Source organism: Haemaphysalis longicornis, unplaced genomic scaffold, assembly GCF_048455015.1.
Source record: "Haemaphysalis longicornis isolate Haplotype H1 unplaced genomic scaffold, Haemaphysalis longicornis Haplotype H1 scaffold_1, whole genome shotgun sequence".
NCBI lineage: Eukaryota > Metazoa > Arthropoda > Arachnida > Ixodida > Ixodidae > Haemaphysalis > Haemaphysalis longicornis.
Window position 1 is genome coordinate 291,967,531 of NW_027526203.1, and position 21,856 is coordinate 291,989,386.

A 21,856-nucleotide genomic window follows, 5' to 3' on the forward strand; every position below is an offset into this window, starting at 1 on the left:
CAATGGTAGACAGTCAAGAAAGCCAAGGAAAGCAAAGGGGAGAATGTGGCAGGTCATTTATTATCGTTGAAACAGATGCACATTTTTGAAAGAAAGAAGAAAAGTGGAGAGAAACATCCTAGCCGGGTAGGATCCGAGCCCACGACCTCCTGAATGCGCGTCTGGTGCGATGACCACTACGCTACCTGCGGGGCTGTCCTCCCCTCCACTTTCTAGGGTATTTATGTCAAGATAATTTTTTCCTGTACTTGGGGGTGGTAGCCAGCGTCACTCCGGCTACTCGGGGGGAAGGGGTTTATTAACCCCCGGGCCGTAACTCGAGCGTCAACGACATGTCGAGGGCGGTCGACCAGCGTTGAGCCCTCTTAAGCTACCTATGACACCAAGACTACCAGAACTGAGACCCTCGCTATGCATATAGCGAACTGGAAAAGGAAATGAGGGGCTCGTTGAATTAATACAGAAATAAGGGTAGACTGTCAAGAAAGCCAAGGAAAGCAAACGGGAGAATGTGGTAGGTCAGTTAGTATCGTTGAAGCCGATACAGAGTTTTGAAAGAAAGAAAGAAAGAAAGAAAGAAAGAAAGAAAGAAAGAAAGAAAGAAAGAAAGAAAGAAAGAGAGAAAGGAAGAAAGTGGAGAAGAACACACCTGCCAGGTGGGATCCGAACCCACAACCTCCAGAATACGCGTCTGGAAGTAGTGGGTTCGCGGCGGTTTTCACGCTCTCGTAGCACATGACGGCTGCTTACAAACCGGTCAGAACCGGCCTTATCCAGCCAAGAGCGGACGTCAGCAGAAGGGGTCGGGGCGGGCAGGGGTTGCATTTCTGGCGCGTGCCCCAGAGCCGCTTGTGATGACTCCTTTTCAAAAACATTATTCTCAGCAATAACAAAAAGCATTTAGACATATTTTATTTTCTTTAGAAAAAACATCGAACTATCTTATGGGCATTTTTGAAAGATCGTACATTGTTGCCCACATGACCTTTTTTGGTCCCCGTTAGTGGCAATTTTTGTAGAATTTCAATATTATTCATTTATTACCAAAACAATGCTGCGATGCTTTGTCATTTTAAAAATGAGAACCAGTAAGAAAAGTTTTGTTGCGGTACTTCGAAAGTTGACTAAAACCATTACCAAACTTCGACAATTTCTCTGGGATGCCCACAGTTGATCCGGGTGGAAAGTCGCTTAGCTCGGCGTTCATTTTTTACGGCAGCGTATTCTATGATTACGCCTATTTATCTGCTCACCCAAGCTATCGTAACAGGTAATGGCACCTGAGCAAAATGTTTTAAAATGTGTCACTTTTTATGTCTTTTGCAGATGTTCCGAGGCCACTGTAAGGACGAAAAAGCATGTTCCCGCCAAAAAAATACCGTGTATCACTTCTGGACTCCGCATTGCTAAAATAAATTTTGAAGGATATCTGGAAGATTGAAAACTTGCCGGGTCTCCCTTGTCGTGGAATTACCGTTTAAGGAGCGGGGGTATGGCGCAGGTAACGACATAAATCTGACCCGATACAAGATAATTTCGATTGATAAAACGAGAAGGCATCATCTCATTATACTTCGCCCATTGCATTGAACCACTATAGTGATGGCTCAAAGCTAAACACAGACGGAGACGTTAAGCAGAAGACGAGCCGTTTCTGCGGAGTAAAGCGCACACTATCGAGTGTTTTTTTTAAATAATAACGACATCGCTTATACGGAAGCATTCTGATGCACGCCACAGGGAAGGGCAAAAATTCTAGCCAAGTGGTATTTATCACTGCCTGTAAAATTGTCTACGAACTATCTCGTAGCGATATCCCAGTCGTCTACAATGCAGTTGGTGGCGCACTGAAACAGTCTTTCTGTTTACCTGCGGACCTAAAAAGAGCCACAGTGTGCTGAAATCCTTCCGAGCAACCACGTCTTGCGCAGTGGCCAGCAAGTGCCCACACGCTGATACTTACTTGCATGGACTACTGTGTTCCCCTACAGCCCTTCATTCACGATGTCCAGATTAGCCTATGTATGATGTCCTCATGACAGAGGCATCCTATACGCTATACCCGAGCAACAAACAGGGAAGTCAGGAAGTCAGAATACAACTTCGTTCAGTGTGAACCAACCAGCCTTTCGTAACTCGTTAAGCGCCATTCCAGCCACGAAAGACCCTTTTTTTTAGTCGGAAAAAGAAAAAAAAGCAAACAGTACTAGCAAACTTTCAAATTTCGCACTGCAGTGACGTAATATTGTCAGGAGTGACGTATTATGGGCCAGCACCAAAAATCGCAGTTATCTTAACTCCAGGCTGGCATTCGAGTGATACGGTCGAACGAAACTGGAGGCCCCACCGCAATCGGCCGGTCATGTTCTTGGCGAGGGCTTAGGTCAGCGGCCGCCAATCGCACAAACAAGATTCTGTGGCGTCGTGGACTAATCACCGAAAAGTGGCCGGAGTGTCGCCGCTGCTTCGTCTGTTTTACTTGAAAAAAACTTGGCGCTGAACTAGTTGGTACACATACTTAAAGAAAGAAGAAAACGTTACGCAAACTAGACGTCGACGAAGAAGACAAGATAAGACAGATACAGGAGCCAACTTCCAACTGTTCATTCAAAGGAAAGGATTGAGGCGGTTTTTTTTAAAAGAGCAGGCGGCAAGTGCGTCAGCACGCAGTCACTATCGTTAAGTGACAAAGAAAGTTCATTCTTAGTTGTCCTTCCCTCTTTTCGATTTGGTGTGCGCCTGGAATGCACGCACGCGCATTAGGACCGTCTTGATTGCTCTTGAGGCTGGAGTAGATATCTTGTCATACTATCAGCAGTGTTGTACGTATTCATTCTAGCCATTGTCACCACCTTCTACACTTGTTAGCATGATTATACCTTGGTTGTTATTTTTGTTGTTGTTTCTGTTTAGATAAGTCATGTATAAATGCGTGTGGTTTCCTTTGAATAAACAGTTGGAAGTTGGCGCCTGTATCTGTCTTATCTTGTCTTCTTCGTCCACGTCTAGCTTGCGCACCGTTTTCTTCTTTCCTTAAGTTTTACTTAATACCTCGATTATTTATTTGTAGTTCGCGACAAAACTTCTATCATTGTTATCAGGACAGATCAGTTTTTTTAATGAAACAAAATATATTGTCTTCGTGACCATTTTAAGGACACATTCTGCTTGTCTACCTACACAATCTCTCTACTGGTTTGTGATTCTACATAACATCTTTCGTTTTCTCGGTACCAAAAAGAAAGCTATTCCTACTTTGTTTGAGTTGTGGGACCCTTCATGAACATACTGCAGAACGCGACAAACCACTTTTTAAGTTTTTTTTTTATTTGGTCAATACTGCCAGCAGCCTTTTAGCTGCCAAGGCAGGAGTTTACAAAGCAGTGAAATGGATTTTGCAAACTGCGAGCACAGAAGAGGAACAAGAGATAACTGAGACATATAACACAAATATGCCGAATATTCAAAGAACGATAAAAACAAAAAAAACAAATATTACTGAATACTGTAATGTGTGAGGAACATTTTTAGTTCCTTCGGCTTTGTTAATTACCTTTATACCGCTAATTAAAAATTTCTCAGCCACAAATGCGAGCACTTGGATAGTGAACCCTCTTTGTGTGAAGCGATAAATCGGAACGAAAGCCTCTCGCTACGATGTGATCGCAAGGATGGCTTGTGGTTTCAAGAAATGGCGATGGCTGTCTTGACCAACTTCGAGCTCGTGGATTCGTACGATAGCAGGGCTTTTTCTATCCTTGTACGGTAGCACGAACACGCGTGTGGCATTCGCGTTTTTAGATTAATGTCCCAAAACTGAACACCATCGTTAACCGGATCATCAAATGTGAATGTGGACCCTGGTGCGCCATCTCAAACGCTTCCATTATACGCCTCGAGCGCGGCCTGTAGGGGCGCCACTGAAATCCCCCTAGCGGCCCGTTTCGAAAGCAGGCGCGGGAGTCCGCACCCCGCTCCCCAGTGCCGCCGCTGCTTTTGCGGCAAGTTCACGACTGAGATTTACCGTTTGTGGGCGTTTGAAATTCATGTTTGTGTGGAGCAGTCACTCTGTTCGCAAATGGGGTGTGTTTACGAGAGTGTAAATGTTTCCGACGCGATCTTAGTGTGGTATTTTCGGTATGTATAAGCGCCAGGTGTGTGTCACAGGCCAGCGTCGCTGAACCGGCGTATGATGGAGCCGATTGTAGTTACACTGACCTGAATTTACTAGCCGTGTCTCCGTAACCACCGGTTCCTCAGATGTTCATGCTACGGCTATACACTACGATTTAAATCGGTTTTGTGCGCTGACATAATCAACGGAGCACTCATACCTGACAGCACACCCTGCAGTTACGTTTGCGAATATTATACGTCAGATATTGATCACCACCATTTACAAGCCAGTCTGTGTTAATTTCGGGAATATTCAACAAAAGTACGATGGACAATACATAATTATACTCGGGGATCAGCACACGACAGAGTCGTCTTGTCGTGAGGTGCGCGCCCGCAGACCTTCATTTGCTACATTTATCTTCTGCGAGCAGCGCGGAGACGGGCTTACAATATAATCCGCGTCCGCGACTAAATGCTTCTTCGAAATATCGTCATATATGGCACAGGGAGCCTGCAGAATAAAACAGAAACTGAAATCAGAGGGCCTTATCACATACCACACTCTTCCAACGACACATTTCATCGCTTGTTGAACAGCCTACCCTGTATACTTCCAAAAATGCGTCCGCCGTACGATCAGCTCTTCTTTGAAGTAGAAAAACAAAAGGAAAGTGAACGCGAGATTTATGTGTGTGATTACTAAAATGTTCATTGCTTGATTCCGCTCCGCATTTGTACACGGGGTCCCCCTCCCCCCCCCCCCCCCCCCCACCGATTTCTCGCGAAATAGCAGTGCATTTCGCGTATAGTTGGTCTAGTGAAACCTACCTGGCTTAAGTTTAGACGAACGTCTTTAGCATGCCAGAAGCTGCACTGTTTTTTTTTCATTTCCGTTTGAGCTATTATATGATTCTAAATTCCGCACTGGCACAGCATTTATTTTTCTGTGGTTTCATTTCCTTGGTTCTTGCTATATGGCGTGTGTGGGCACAAATTTAACGACGCACAGGGTTGGAATATACTTTACATTTTCGCATGTTTTATATTCTTATAAAAGGCATAAGTTATTGTCCGGGATTGGGTAATCACATCCCCGAAACATATTTTTCTGCGGCGTATATATGCGAAACGAAGCCGCATTCGTTGTCCACGCTGCAAAATGAAGCCAACCTCTCATTGTGCTAGTATCAGGTCTAAACGAGGCGTCAGTAGAATTTATTTGTGCCTGATGTTTTGGAGGTGACATGGGTGATATGTTGCGGCCGTCGCCGACGCCCGGAAGAGCGGCGACGAAGCGCGCAGAACCGCGTCCCCGGGTAGCTCTTGCAGGCGATCGCGTACTATACGATGACGCAGCTGCTTTTTAAGTGACCTAAACGTACTCTTTGCCTATAGTCGTCACCATAAGAAGTTTTTTTTAGGGCGCGGAAAGGCGAAAAGAAGCGAAATAGAACCAAAACACTGCACGAACCCCTATCAGTCACGCAGCGCAAATCCCGTCAACGCCGCGGAGAAGCGGCGGCAGACGGCGCAGCGATCGCGAAGCTCGAGGCGTATAGCTGGAATGTAACCTTCAATATACGTGCTTGGCTGCAAACAAACTAAAAAGACATCAACGCACAGGAACCACTTCAGCACGTAAAATACTCGCGATACACTTTCCTACATGTGGTAACCTCCTGCCAAAACGTTTTAAGCACTGCCTGGGCCTTCGCCAATGCCATCGAACTGGGCGTACACATCGCTCTTGGTGTTGATAAGTTATGACTGAAGTTAAACCTGATTAATTCAACAAAGTCGCTACTCGAGGTGCCTGCCTCATTTTGAAATTTAACAGACCTGTAGGCATCCATCGCCTCCTCAACTGGGATCAACAGCTGTTCACGAGGAATGCTATATAAAAATCCTTCGCATGTACTTCAAAGTAAAGAACTACAAGGAACTCAGAAAACTGTAAGAAGGATCGAGGTTTGTATTTAAAAAGCCAAATGAAGCCTGATTGAGGCGTATGTATGTAACGGGGAACTGGTGTTGGTTGGGGGGGAAGGGGTAGGGGGGGGAGGGGGAGTTCATGCGGACATCTGCGTCAACAATCAACGGCTGCTTTTGCGAAATCGGTCCCATTATTCAGATCTGTTGACGCAGTCTGAAGTGGGCAGTGTTGGGGTGCATATCTAATAGTATTCTCTGATGCGGTGACGAAGTGGCGAACTTCGGCGCTGTAGACTTTCCCGTTATAAATCTTGAATAGCACCCTTCGCCGACAAGAATGACGTAAATATACGCAAGGCATGGCGACGAGCCAAACTCAAAGGAGTATTTTGTGCAGCCTCTTATCTGCGTGCTGAGGGCTCCCTACGCTCTCGTACACGCGGAGGAGGCCGGGACGCCCTCCGGCATAATCGGCGGTAGCGCGCATCGCGCCTTGCCTCAGCGTGGCCGACACGTCGACGCGCTGGAGGCCACGCTACTTAGCGCGGAGGAGAGCACGCTTTCCGAGGACGGCGACCAGGCGCCTTCGCACCACGAAAGACAGCGGGATTTTGAGAAAGTTGCGTCACTGACACCGGAGGCCATTTAATTAGCGACCGTACATACAATGCGGACTTGCGTCAGTCGTTGGTTATGCCTGCAGGCTGGTAATCCTGCGTGCTCAATCTTAGACGCCGTGTGCCTTCCACGACAGCTGCAGACAAAGCTGCTGTTGCGGCATACGCGAGCGTCCAACGTGAGGAAGTGTTCGAATGACAGGGAAATAAATCAACAATAATAAAAGAAAACACCTCTCGTGCCTAACGTCAAAGCGGAGCCTTAGACCTGGTTCAGACATTACCGCAACTGTCGTAATAACTTCAAAGAATGACGTCATTTCACACTTCAGCCAACCGAACTGCGTGACACGCCGTTTTTTTACGTCCATAGATCACGGTATGGCTTTTGCATCGGTAGTCTATACATAGGATTACCCGGAACGGAACCGAAGGGTTTCCTTATGTTTCGGATTTGAATTTTACGTTTACTATTGGCTGCTGCTCGAAGACCCGTTCAGAAGAACGGCGAGCCCACGTGGTCCAAATTTTCCCCCTAGGACTAGGAAACCAGCAGGAAATCACACTGAGTTGAAAAGTGCGTTTCTGAGCGCACATAGCGCGGAGGTCGGTTGTAGTCGACGAACTGCGCACTTGACATGTTCGCGCGTTGGGAGGCGAGAAAATGCGGCACGAAATGGATACAACAAGAAGTGCTGGTTTTTTCCTGTAACCTACACGAGCCGACCGAACATTATACTGAATCACTTTGAGATATCGGCTGTCGCCGGTGAAGTCCACGCTTCGCTTATACGCGTCCAGGATCCGCCAGGGTAGTCCGCTCAATCTTTACTGCGCTCATTAAGAAACAAAATGTCATGAGTCTATTTATTTTTTCAGAACCCTGCAGCAGCAACATAATCTTTTTATTCGAACACTCCGTGTTCAGCTACCTTACGACGCCAGACGTAAAAGTGGACTTGTGAGATGAGCATTCAAAACCCCTCCGAAGGCCGCATTTTATGCTAGCCCTGCGGTGCAACAAATAAATACTTAGTAGACAAAAGGGCCAGAACGGCGGCGTCATCAGCTGTAAAATCAATTTCAGATGTTTCTTTTATTACTTTTCTAATGTCTAAAGTAATGGCAATACAGTGTTCATGAATTTAGTCCCCGTATTTACTATTGTAATTTAGTTACGCTTAGAAACGAGCACCTCAGCATTTACCTAAAAAAAAAAAAAAAAAGATGCGATTTTTCGCAGCTTTGTTTTGTTTTGTTCAGTGGGAACTTATACGTAATTACTGGTACCCATCCTTTCACAACAGTCGCTTTTTTTTTCCTTCCGTCATTTCTGGCTTGAGAAACTGCTCGCCCACATTCGCATGGAGCAGCAACCAGCAGTGTTAATAACAACACTTTGCTTCCATAAACTCCGTCGAATAAATTATTTACCCTAAAAGCTTCCTAGGCGAAATGCAGATATCCGCCCAGAGGCCGTCGTCATGTTTTTTTCTCTTCTTATTTGTCATTTGCCCTTTGGGAGAAACTGCACTCCACGTTGAGGTCAGACACCAGAAAAAAACAAAAACGTACAGTGAAGCATCCGGGAGTCATTACATTCAAAAGTAAACCTGCTCGGGTTTTTCCGGACAGGTATAGGACAGGTGCTCCGCAAATTATTGCAGAGTCAGCTGTGAAGTCCCTGCAGACTGCTGCAATTAGTCATGTATGGAGTCCACACGTATGAAGTTCAAGCTCATGCGCACACATGTGCACCATAGAGGGGATTAGCTGACAAAACAAAAAAAAAATTTTACTCAATGACACCTAATCAAATAATAACCCAACACCAATCAACCATAATTTAAATTAGTAATAAGATCAAATGCCGCTGAAATTCGCAACACCCCTAGTGGTCGTCTCCCAACGTGCCCTCCACACGGAATTATCCAGTTTCATAATACGGCAATCTAAGAAACGAGTTTAATAAATAAGGAGCAGATAAATAAATAAATAAACAAACAAAATAATTAATTAAACAATTTTCCAATCCTTAATATGAGCGTATTTTTATTTTGAGGGATAGGGGTAGCTTACTTTACATTATTTGGGAGTGTTTGCCGAGTGCAACGCTTCCCATAACTATTATGTGCCGGATTTCCTTCACGTGGTTTCGGTCCGCACCGACAACTTCCCCGAAGTAGTTATATTCTACTAATTGTTCTAGCAGCGCGTTTCCTAAGCTGAAGAGGGCGCTTTGGCCATGTTTATTTATCATATCTTTCGACTCATTGATACTTATTTGCGTCTCCACGGCGAAGCCTTTTCCATCGTAGTTCCTCGATAATTTTTCGCAGCTCCTCTGCTGCCGACTCACTGAGCAAGACCATGTCGTCTGAAAACTGCAAATTGCACAGGTATTATCAGTTTCATCTCGAAAAACAAACTGCGCGCAAATTAACGGGGACAAGAACACATGAAGACGGCACAAGCGCAGTGCCGTCTTCATGTGCCGTCTTCATGTGTTCTTCAGTGCCGTCTTCGTGTGTTCTACGTCTTCACGTCTTCAGTGCCGTCTTCATGTGTTCTTGTCCCCGTGAATTTGCGCGCAGTTTGTTTTTCGAGATGCATCATTACCAACTCGCCCAACTCTTAACCCTTTTAGTATCAGTTTATCCGTGATCCTGCGTTGTCACATTCAAGCATCTTGAATATCCCCTCTTGACTCGCTGTGAACAGTTTTTTAGAGATGGTATCTTCCGGACGTACACCCATTCTCATCGGGAACTTTTCGCTTTTCTTGTGAAGGATTACCCTACCAGCACATTCCTTATATATGCCGTATAGGAGTTTTATGTAGGTCTCCTCTATTCCCTGATTTTTAAATGCTTCAAACACATGCGGTGTTTACTGAATCAAACGCTTTTTCATAGTCTAAAAATGCCATTTAGAGGTGCTTACTAAACTCCGCTGATTTCTCTATTAGTGGATTGGCGATATGGATGTGTGGTCCATTGTTGAGTATCCTTTCTTGAACCCAGCCTTCTCTCTAGGTTGTTGGGAATATAGGCTGTCACTTATGCGGTTAACTATTACTTTGGTAAATAGTTTGTATGCGACTGAGAGTAGGCTGATCGGCCTGCAATTCTCAAGGTCTTTGGTATCTCCCTTCTTGTGAATCGGATAGAGAGAGAAGGAGAGAGAGATGGAGAGGGGGAGGGGGGGACAAATAATAATTTATTGGAGAGTTTAGCTCCAACCTAAAAAAGAAGCTGAAGGCTCCAAACTTTGGAGCAATTAAAAGGTACAATGGTTGTCTTAAGGAAGAATGGTATTATGTTGGTGTTTTTTCAGGCTGTGGGCACTTTAGAGTCCTTAATCATTCTGAAAATGGTGCAACAAGCTTATCCAGTACAATATCTCCTCCCTCCTCTAAGAGATCCACGGTTATTCTGTCGTTGCCTGCAGCTTTTCCTCTTTTCGTGCCCTTGAGAGCCTTCTCAACTTCCTCTTTAGTTACCAGTGGGACATCGCAAAGCTAAGCTTGTATGCTCAATAGTCTGCCCTGGTCTAACGTCGCTGGCGCAGAGCCTGATTTTGAATCGTTCTGCTATGTTAATTATCTCGTTCATGCTACGCGTAATGTTGCTTTGCTCATGTGAGAGTTGGTACATTTTGTTTTTGCCGATAGCTAGCTTCCTCCTTGTTGCTTTTAAGCTTCCTCCTATTTGCAGCATTTCCTCTACGAATAGTGTCTCCCTCAGTGTTGTGAGGGTGTGCGGGGCCCTACTCCCCAGACGATCATCGGTGACTATTAAGTGGTTCCCGGCGCACGCCGGCCCGTTGAGCACGGGCGAGACCCGCAACGAGGAGGCGGACCGGGCGGCACGCGCGTTCACCAGCCGCGGCGCGAGCCCGAGCCCCCAACTTGCGGCGGAGGAAGACGACGAGGTGGTGCCACTCACCACCTACAAGGACACCCTGGAGTGGTACCGGACTAACCGCCGGACGCTACCCCCACCCCACCCTAAGCTGACGCGACGCGAAGCAGTGGTGTTTAGGCAGCTGCAAACACGTGCGCTGATGACTCCAGTAATAGCTAAACACATATGCCCGGAGGTGTACCCCAGTGATGTGTGTGTGATGTGCAAGAAGGACAGGGCCACGGCGGCCCACATCCTGTGGGACTGCAGAAGACACCCGAGCGAGGCCAGTGCAGCAGAGACGTTCCCGCCGTACCTTGTCAGTGCGGCGGCGTGCAAAGACTACGTCATACAACACATGGCCGTCCAGCAAGTGTCGGACGCCCTCGAGCTTCAACGCCCGAAAGTGTCACCCCCACCCGGGGGTAGGCATGAGTAGGTGACGGAAGCCGATTGGCCGGCTGACACGACGTGAGGCCGCGTCGCGTTTGCAGGACAAATAAAGATGTTTTCTCTCTCTCTCTCTCTTTCACTGCGGTATTGTACTCACAAATGTCGTTAGTTTTACTTCTGTTAATCAGTTTCGAGAGCTTTGCTAATTCAGTTTGATTCGCTGTACTAAAAATTTCATGTTCTTACGTTTTGCGATGAGTTCCTTCGTTTTCTGAGTTCGATGTCCAGTTTGTTTCCTGGATGGTGTTTCTTCCACAGCTGCTGCTAATTCACTGAGTGGCGATGTTAGTTTGTCATTTAATCTGCCTACACAATCCTCGTTCTCCCCTTTTTGAAGCACGAATTTGTTTCGAAGGGTTATTTTAAATTCCTGCGTCCTGGCTCTGACTAATTCCATGCTGGCTTGTTTTACTTTTCCCAAGTTTCCTTCTTTCTCGTTTGCGATTCAGCCTTACTTCGTACCTAACCATCTTATGATCGCTACTTCGAATCTTTCCCATCACCTCTACGTCCTGTACAACACCGGGGTTGTCAGTTAGATTGAAGTCAATTTCCTTTTTTGTTCAAACCGTTGGGAATTAGCCGGGTCGATTTCCTATTACATCGTATGTAGAAGAATGTGTTCATCAGCCTCAGGCAATTTTTCTCCGCAAATCCCACCAGCTTATCTGCTTGACTGTTGCGACTGCATATTCTGAAGTTTCCCACTGATTTTGCTCCTGTTTGCTTCTCGCCTACTTTTGCGTTAGAGCCTCCCATCACAACCGTGAATTATGTCGTTCTCTTCTTTACTGCTGGTTCGACGTCCTCGTACAAACTGTCTACGGCTTCATGATCGTAGCTAGGCGTTGGCGCATAGGCTTGTACTATCTTTAACCTGTGCCGCATGTTTAGCTTCATCACAATTACTGCGACTCTGTCGTTAAGGCTGAAGAATTTCTTCACACCCCCTGCTATTTCTCTGTGGATTACGAATCCCACACCGTGCTTTTTCTTTTCTTGAGGCCCTCGGTAGCCCATAATATGCCCGATACTCAATTCTATGAAGCCTTTTTCTGTTCTTCTGTCCTCACTTAGCCCAATAATATCCCATTTAACGTGCGAGAACCCCTCTAATAGTACAGCTAAGCTTCCCTCGCTAGACAGCTTTCGTGCGCTGAACGTTGCCAGGTTCAAGTTGCAATGGCGGCGTGTCCGCACCCAGAAATTCTTAGCACCTTCTGCGCATCACTGCCCTGACTGCCGCCGCGGTCGGGTGCTCTACAGCTGCTAGGGACTGAAGGCCGAGAGTTGCATTGGTCAGTCATGGGAGGTAAGGGCGAAGGGGTAAGGGCCAAATGACATATGAAGTAGAAGCTTGGCGCAAGCTTACTACACAACTGGGAAGCAAACTTAGGTCGGCCCAAAGGGCCATGGAATGAAGAATGATAGGAATAACACTTAGGGACAAGAAGCGAGTTTCCTGAATGAGGTAACAAACTCAAATAGATGATATCATAGCGGAACTACAGAAAAAGAAATGGGCTACGTGGCAGAGTGGATACCGAGAGGCGGGAATAGAAGAAGGGTAAAGCCAAAAACTCGATGGAGGGACGAAATAAGGAAATTCGAGGGTAAAGAATGGACTTGATCAGCGCAGGACAGGAGTGGTTGGACGTCAATGGGAGAGGCCTTCGTCTTGCAGTGGACCTAAATAGGATGATGAGGATGATGATGACTATGTTCAGCCATGGCTGAAATTTACAGCACCCCCAAATGTTGGCGCGGCCTTTGAATTTAATTTTTTAGCCTCCATACAGACTGGCAAGAAGGAAGAGCAGATGTTCTTTAAGCAGCTCGCTCTGATGATTCTGATTCCGCTTGAGATACGCTGTGGCCAAGAACGCATTGGAGGCGCCTAATCCGTTGTTTCTGTGTTCTGGGCTCCGATGCTCCGGCCTGACTTATACCGGTGAAGCCGATGATGACAATCCCTAAATTCACAGTCTTCAATATAGACCGAATTACTAATATTGGAACATGCAGTCGTTTTCGGGCATTTATCGGTAAATACCAAAGGAATAAACCCGCACCTCTTTAACATCTAAACATCCAAACTGAACTATCTAAAACTTCAATGTAAACTGCATGTGTACACAGCCTCTCAGGCGTATCTATTCCTACCTTCGTAATTCCTGTTTGGTATAGGCTTGTTGACTATTCTATTCTTACGCAGCGAGATGTCTGCGACTCACAAACGATTTCGCTGCGGCGTAAAATAGAGGGGGAATCTTTTTCTGTTTGCGTCACTACGTACCGGCTCTCACAGGAGTCAGGAAGCCCCGGGAAATAGACAATGTCACGCCAAGTTTTTGACACTCAGCTTTAAAGAATACGGTTCCGCAGTAGAACGCCTACCATGCGTCGTGTGTACAGGAAGTCCGCATTTTTTTCGGTGAGAATATTGGTGTCATATCACTGACGTCCCGGACGTTCTCGCATGCAGGAGGAGGCATGCGTTTTTAAGACGCGTGAAGAGTAATGGGTGCAGCGCACACTGCGCGAAGCCAGATCGAAAGGGACGTGGGCGACAGAAAGGCGGCGCCAGCAACCCGAACGAGGCGCAGTCACCAGGCGGGCCGCCTCGGCGAAAATGCGCGGCCGTAAGAAGACGCGCGTCGGGATGTCCGGTGACACCTCCGGGGTCTTTAGGCGCGTCGCTATATGGGGCGGCGCGTTATCTTGCGGGAGTCCCAGTTGCCGAGGGCGCCGGCTTTAGCGGGAACGCCACCTTCCGCACCTCACTGGAATAGCACTCGTCATGCGGCGGGAGGTTGCTCTTGAAATAGCGCGAAGCACGGTACTCGATACGTACGTGCGATATGTAAAGCAGCGGGGCGCTCGCGGGCTTGTGGGGTAAACGCCGGTTGCACGTCACGACGGCCTAATGGGGTCACTTGGGAAACGAAAGGTTTCTTTTGAATTTCAACAGGACTTCGCGTCTTGAAATGAAAAGCAAACGAAGGTATCACTTGGCGATTGGCAGGATTAAACTCTGCTTGCAGCGTGTTTCATACGAAAAAAAGTGTCCCACTAGTAGTGAGCAAAACTAAGCAAATGAATTGTGCAGTCAGGGGTGGAGGACACGCAAGGACAGAACGCTACTTTGAAAAAATTATTTATTTGAAACAGCACATAGTGAGGCCTGAATTTTGCGAAAAACATCAACAAGCAAAAACAGCGGTTGAATAACGTAGAGCAAATCTTTACCGTCCTTTTCTAGCCCCGCTGAATGCCAAGTATGCAATCTCTGCGGAGATAGTGCAATTGAAGCTTGAATGATACAGTTGCCTCGAGCAACAAGGCTCTGCGGACGCGATTGTGGCTGCGTGCCATAGTGGGAAAACTGCAAGGTATAATTTAAAAGCAAAAGCGAAACGAACAGAGAGATCGTTGAAGCGGCTGCAATATCAAAAGCAGGAGTCAACAGCGTTATGTCAATCTGTGGAACATGTGCAACTCAAAGAGCCCCATTTTTAGTGTTATTTCTGGGTGTTTTTTTTTTTTTTTTTGGGGGGGGGGGGTGTTATGAAGTTAACTTAGAGCTCCGCGTGAACGGCAATGCAGTCGCCTGCGGGCCTATATTCGTTACTTCACGCAGTGAAATTTTCAGTTACAAACCCCTTCCGATTCACCCAGCTCTACATCATTTTAACAAGAGGCGTCGGTGCAGACCCACCGTGGTGGCTCAGCGGCCAAGGCGTTGCGCTGCTGAGCCCAAGGACGCGGGTTCGATCCCTGCCGCGGTGGCTGCTTTTCCGGTGGAGGCGAAAAGCGCAAACGCCCGTTTGTTAGAGATTTAGGTGCACGTTGAAGGTCCCCAGGTGGTAAAAATGAATCCGGAGCCCTCCACTAAGGCGCGCCTCATCGCCCACCAGGTGTAGCTTCGGTGCGTTAAACCCCGCAATCATCAGGCTTCGGTGCAGAAACTTGATTGCTTCAACATAGACGCTGTTGTACTAACTGCTCTTAGGTTGCTCGCCGAGAAAATCATGTCCACTCGATCATCGATCAGTACGCTGTTGGTTTGGGCAAGTTGGTAATCCATGCTGTACTCCAATTGCGCACAAAAGTAACGAAGACTGGAGAGAGACGACACAAGACAGAGCGCTCTGTCTTGTGTCGTTTCTCTCCAGTCTTCGTTACTTTTACAGGATCATCGATCCTCGCGAAGCAGGGAGAGGGAGAAAGTAGAGGGAGAGAAGGAAACAACAGAGGTGGGACCGGGGAGGAGGATTGGATTTCATGGGTAAAATTGCCCAACCGATCCTATACGAAGCAAGTTAGTCCCAAATTACCTGCTGAGCTGTTGTGTTGCAAAAGAGAATGTCCAGCCATAAAGATCATCAATTGTAAAACGACACCCGAAACATGTTGCCGCTGACGGTTCACAAACGCAGGGTTGCGCAGCAAGCAATTTGGCATAAATTTTATTTTTTTCACAGTACATGCAAACACGATTTTTTATGGTTGATAAGCATTAACTCATTCATACGTCAGCTTATTTATGTCACTTCCATTTATTAAGAATTGCCCCTCAACATGTTTCAGGGACAAATTACGAAGTACTCGCGCAATGCGCTTTTGAAACCTTGGTTGGGCTAAAAAGGTCGGGAAGTGCGAACTCAATACAGAAATAGCACTTACCTGTGATTTTACAACTGACAACATTTCTTAAATTATATTTTTTTATTGATTTTTACACAGAACATGTGGAAATTGCGAAATTTAAAAGAGGTTATAATGAAGACCCACTCACTTGGTTAGCCCCCTGAACCCGGATTGCGGTTTGAGGTTTGTACGGGTAAAACTACCCATCAAATACATAGGCGTTCTACCCCAAATCATGGAACAGTGTGCGAGATCGCCATTGTATTTTACAGCGAAGTTTCGCGACGCATAGCAGGCTAAGGATTGGTGTATCGGGCGAACCTCTCCTCCTCTAAAAATTCTCTCTCTCTCTCTCTGGTAATTGTTATTTCTCTATCGTTAGCCTATCTAAGGCTATGTTCAGACTACCGACGCAAAAGCAATATCGTAATCTATTTACGTAAAGAAACAGCGTGTGACGCAGTTCGGTTGGCTGAGACGTGAAATGACGTCATTATTCAAAGTTATGACGACAATTGCGGCGCCAGTCTGAAGCCGGCCTAAGTTTCACACTTTGAACGTGTGTTGCAAATAGCAATCGTGAGGTAGTTGCGAAATTTTAATTTGATGAATTAAAGGCAACCATTGCATTCGCATTCAGTGTCACACCTCGGAACGTAACCTGGGTGCAAAAACGGATTATTACATCTCCAAGTTTGACCTAACACGTATTTATAGGCTAACTTTGAATACCTATATACGCACCGATTGTTTCAATTATGAATACAGGAAATGTGTGAGCGTGTGCGTGCGGTAAGTCAGTTTTGGTCCCACGTGCCTCGCTGCGTGAACTGCGTCTGCGGTTTTCCTCTGGCCTATATACCGTCCTCCATTCCGTGCTTCATTTGGTAGGATACGATACGTGATCTTGTAGTAGGCATATGCCCACGAAAGCACACAAGGGTTGCTGATCCGGTTGCTCCATGGAGGAAAGAAAAGAGGTTGCTCCATACTGGGGAATCGCGGTGCCAAACCAGTAGTTTTCGCGTTCACATCGCATCAGCAGCAGGATGTTTTTTCTCAACTTAGCAGAGTTATAAACATCTCGAGTTACAAATATTTCGCAAGTCGCTTACGACCTGAACCCGGTATTTTTACTGGCGTCAATGACTCTCGGCTTACTGTGATGAAAGCGTGTGCCTCGATATATGCATCCCGACAAGGAATGGAACAACAATGTCGCCACAATCTCTCGCCACGTCGTGTGCCGTAAAGCGAGTCACCGACTAGCCTTCGCAATCCAACCGTTGTGCTGTAGTTTCTGCACACAGACAAGAGCGGCCTTATGTGAACAGCCGCGGTCATGATATTAGTCATGATCCACCAGTCGTATCACTAGTTGTAAAAGCTACGCTATTTCCAATTCCCCATTGTTAGGACGGGAGTGAAACATCATCGACTCCTCGCTGTTCTTTGCCAATGGTGGTGTGGGTACTGTTGAGACGAGCGAGGCCATTGACGGCGTAGAAGAAGACTTTTAATGAAGAAGTGAAGTAGCCCCCGCGCTAACGCGAAGGAGCTGTCTTCTAAACTCTTCATCGTCGGGCACCTTGGTGATATTTTACAGTCTCCAGCCTGCCCCATTTCCACAGACTTACGCTCTGACGGACTATTTGAAGCACACTTGCAGAGGGTAAATGTGTTCAGCCGATCTCCTCTGAAGTCCTTTATGGCCTGTCCGATGGAGGTCAGCTGTTATTCCGTCGCGTCCAGGGTAGCTGTTCTCAGTGGGGCACGTGTTACAAACTTCCCTGGACCCCGGTCTTCAATCGACACCACATCGCCTTTGGACACAGGTTTCACGTGTCTGGTCTTGACTTTGACAGTGTCTCTTATTTCCTTGATTTACTCGGGATGCCCCTTTTTCCACCAAGCTCTCACGAGTCGGAATCGACTTCTCCATGCTTCATCGTGTCCATTGTGTGTAGTTCTTGACCGTCGTGTAGCCGTTCGTGCGGTGATGATGATTGACGGTATTAGTGGCATGGGCTCATTGGGTTTGCCATAAACGTTGAGAGCTCATTTATTTATTTATTTATTTTATTATACTTCAAAGGCCCCGCTAAGGGCGTTACATGAGGGGTAAACAAGTCACTGAAGGATGATATGAGTGGTGGCTTCTTTGAAATGGGTGATGCAGGAGTGGTGCACGGCGTCGGAAGGCAGATCATTCCAGTCCCTAGATGTTTGAAGAAAAAATGAAGAATGGTGGGCGGCAGTATGCGCACGAGCGGAATACACAGCTTTAACTTAAACAGCTTAACTTAACTTCGGCTATAATTGTGCGGAGTTCCTTCACTGAAGTAGTTTGTCTTCATGGGATTTTACGCTTCGACATCTTCAGGATTCGTATGGGGCGTAATAAGTCCCTCCCTACCCCGGGGCGCACCTGGCTATCATTTTCCATTGTATTTTGTGGGCACCGCGGCGATGTTTCACCCACTGGCGCCTAACAGCTTCCAGCATTCCTTTCATCTCCTTCTCACCGCTTTTAAAGGCCCTGACGTTGTCCGAGTAAATTACGGCAGGCATACCCCAGTCGCGTGGTGAATCCCCAGAGCGTCTGTAAAAAAGACCATTTCGACACGTTGTTGGTTAGCAACAAATGTACTCCTCCCTTCACCACGCAGGTGAGAATTACCCCGCATTGTTTCACAATGTGGTCTTTGTCCATCGCGTAAAGCGTGCCCGTGAAGTCAACTCTCGTGAGTTGAAATGGTCACGATTCGCAGACGCTTTCCGTTGAGAGGGGGACGAAGTTTGACCGCCAGGTCCTGTGTCATGCGTTAGTTTAAAACTTTTTACGGCTTGGCGGCCCCGTAATATTCAGAATCAGAACTTCTCCTGCAGCCGCGTGAGCGTAGCTTGAACTCTTCCATGCAATACAATTTGATGAACGTGACGTATCAGCAATTCTCTGAAACTCGGTTCCTTAGGAAGTGAACTGACGTGTCGTCTGGATGCATGGCTGCAATCCCAGCGTCCTTTCTGTTTAATGAGTGCGTCATTGCCAAAGTAGACTCCCTGTCTATTGATTTCAAAGGACGCGGCGCTTGAAGCCGCACAGCCACTTCACCGCTTAATTGCTATTTGGGTTTGTCGCGTGCAATGCCTCTCGGCAGTTATCGGCTGTTTTTCCGTTAATGGCCCCTTGTGGTATTCTTTCCCGACTTCGTCAACGAATCTGAATACCCACGCTGTAACTCTTCGAAGCCACCCGTATGATAAATATTTTTTGGTGTCCACGATTGCTTTGTTTCCTATACCATCCTGTGCATGCACGAATGTGCGTCTGTCTGCACATTCATGCGAATCACGCTTACTATTTCCGGTTCCTCAGAGGTGACACAGTCGGACTCGGGCCACTTCGAGTTAAGCAACGATTTTGCGCTTATTCCACGTGTTAGTAGGTATACCTTCCCTTGGAATGAATGACCAGCTCTACTGAAGTGTACTCTCCCTCTCATTTTGTGACTCTGCTTCTAACAAATGAATCTCTTTTGCTTGCCCGCCTTGCCCAATGAAGTGAAATCCTTAAGTCGCTCCAGCAGGCTGTATCTTGAGTTATTTCGGTGAAGTGACATTTGATGGATTCGCTTGATCTTGATACTACCACCGCAGCTATTCACTAAAGTCTTGTCAAACTTAGCACTTTGATAGGAGCTAGCAGCTCCCCGCTGTCAGTAGCGCTGAAATTTTTGTTCAATCGTTGCACCCTACTACCATGTGAGCTGTCAGGCTTACGTCGGCGAAACCATGCAGCATGTATCCTTGGACTATTTGGTCCTTGCTCGCGTGGCGTCGGCGAAGTTCAAGAGATCGCAGCTCTTCCGCCTCGGACATAGGTCTCCTCTACTGGTCCCACGTGAAATCTGTTTTCGCTTATCCTTTGCGCAGATCGTATACGGTGATAAGAAACTCAGTGGATTAAATATCTTGACTGCTGCTGGCATCAATACCCTCTTGGTAGAGTAAATGGAGGCCCCTTTGCCACATGGAAGGATAACGTTTTTAGAGAACTTCCATATCACCCGAAGAAGTATTGTGCATCCCTCCGAGCGAATCTTCACGTGATCATCGTTCTTCTCGTTTTCATCTATTATTAGCTTTAGCCTTCCTTTGTGGTGTGTCCATTGTATCAGTTATCGCAGTCTCGTTGAACGCTTATTTTTCCGGCTTGTACAGCTTGACTGCACCGTCAAACTCTGTGGCCCCAAGGGCTGCATCAGTCACGTATGCCGCTTTCTGTAGGGTTCCTGTCGTATCAGGAAATAGCGCATCCGTGCACTTGTTTCAAGTGGTGCTTGACTGTAGCTGCCAGAGGAAACGTGCTCGGCGTTGTACCGAACGTGGCTGTAGTCATGCGCCAGGTTTACACTTCATTCAGCAGCTTTCCGTCAGCGTCTTGCTTCCACCACTGAAATCTCGTGGCATCTCTGACCTCTTCGGTGAATTAAAATCTCTACGAATGCGTTTCCTACGTCTCTTATACGAGTATCACCTTTTCTTTCCGAAAGTTTATCATCAGTGACAGCATGTCCCTGCCTCCAGATGGTCGTTTAATGACATATTTTTCTGCGTATGTGAAGAGGCGTCGAATATTACACGAACTTTTGTCGTGCCTCGGCCCTCTGGAATAACGGCGGGATGTGGCATGTGGTAACACAACGAAGTGAACGGTTATAAACATTCTTAAAGCTCCTCCACGACTCCCAAGGTCGCTTATTACGCGATTGCGTGGTCGTAGCGAAGCACTTTATCTTCGTTTTTCCTTAACCTATTTGTCAGTTGGAGGAGCCTTTTCATTGCATTTTCCTTGTTGGTTTCCAAGTTAATGTTCTCTTTCTATGACAAGCTGACGCCATAGCGACAGTTTCTTTGTGGTAGCTTTAGTTCGAATTCTACAATTTCGGCTCCCGCAGTATTGCAACTTTCTGTCATGCCAATTGACTCATGGTTTCAAAACTTCTGTAGCTACCGCTAACTTTCTGATTCCGGTGCTTCAACCTTCCGAACCATGACTGCTTGGTTTTGCGTTAGTCTTGATTTACTCTACTCTACCGAACTTTACATTATCCAACCTAGTCATGTTTCGACTGCAATCAGTCTCCTTTCGAGTTGTTGCGCTCTGCCAGCGAAAAACTCCCAATGACAACCTGAGCGGACGAGCAGTCTTGTGGCGTCCGCTGCTGTCTCGGTCCTGTCGTCAACCACTCGCATCTCTAGTTTCCTTTTTTGTACAGGTTCTGACTGGGAGCCAGCAGACTACTGTGAGATAAACTTTGACCGGTAGAGATTCAATTACATTGGCTGTAATTGTTGCGCTCTGCCTGTGAAAAACTCCAAATGATAACCTGAGCGGACGAGCAGCCGTGTAGCGTCCGCTGCTGTTGTCTCGGTTCTGTCGTCAGCCACTCGTACCTGTAGTTCCTTTTTTGTACAGGTTCTGGCTGGGAGCCAGCAGACTACTGTGAGATAAACAAACTTCGACCTAAAAACATATTAGTAGAAATTAAGAAGAAGAAATGGACGTGGGCAGGGCATGTAATGCGAAGGCAAGATAACCGTTGGTCATTGAGGGTAACAGAGTGGATACCCAGAGAAGGCAAGCGTTGCAGGGGGCGGCAGAAAATTAGATGGGCAGATGAGATCAAGAAGTTCGCGGGGATAAATTGGTCGCAGTTAGCACAGGACCGGGGTAATTGGAGAATAATGGGAGAGGCCTTTGCCCTGCAGTGGGCGTAGATAGGCTGGTGAGGATGATGATGAAACTTCGACCGGTAGAGTTTCAATTACATTGGCTGTTTTGTTGTATCGCTATGTTATGGTCACCACGCAGCGTTAAAAGATTTGTTTTTCTTGTTATTTCAAAACGAACCAGTCGTCATCCTTTCCTGTCTTATTATCCATGCACCTATTTCTTTTGCTAACGCAGATTCAATAAATGACCGCTTGTTTACGCTGTCCAGTAACAAATGGCAGGGCCAGCCAGATTTATGTCCTTTATCCATGCTACAGCCGTCTGCGAACCTCAAAATCAAGCTTTCAATTGTCAGCGGCGTGCAGAGCATAGACGCCATCGCCTCGGCTTGCTGTGGGGTCATGACCGGCTCTGCCTTTTAGTGCCCCATCATTCTGGAC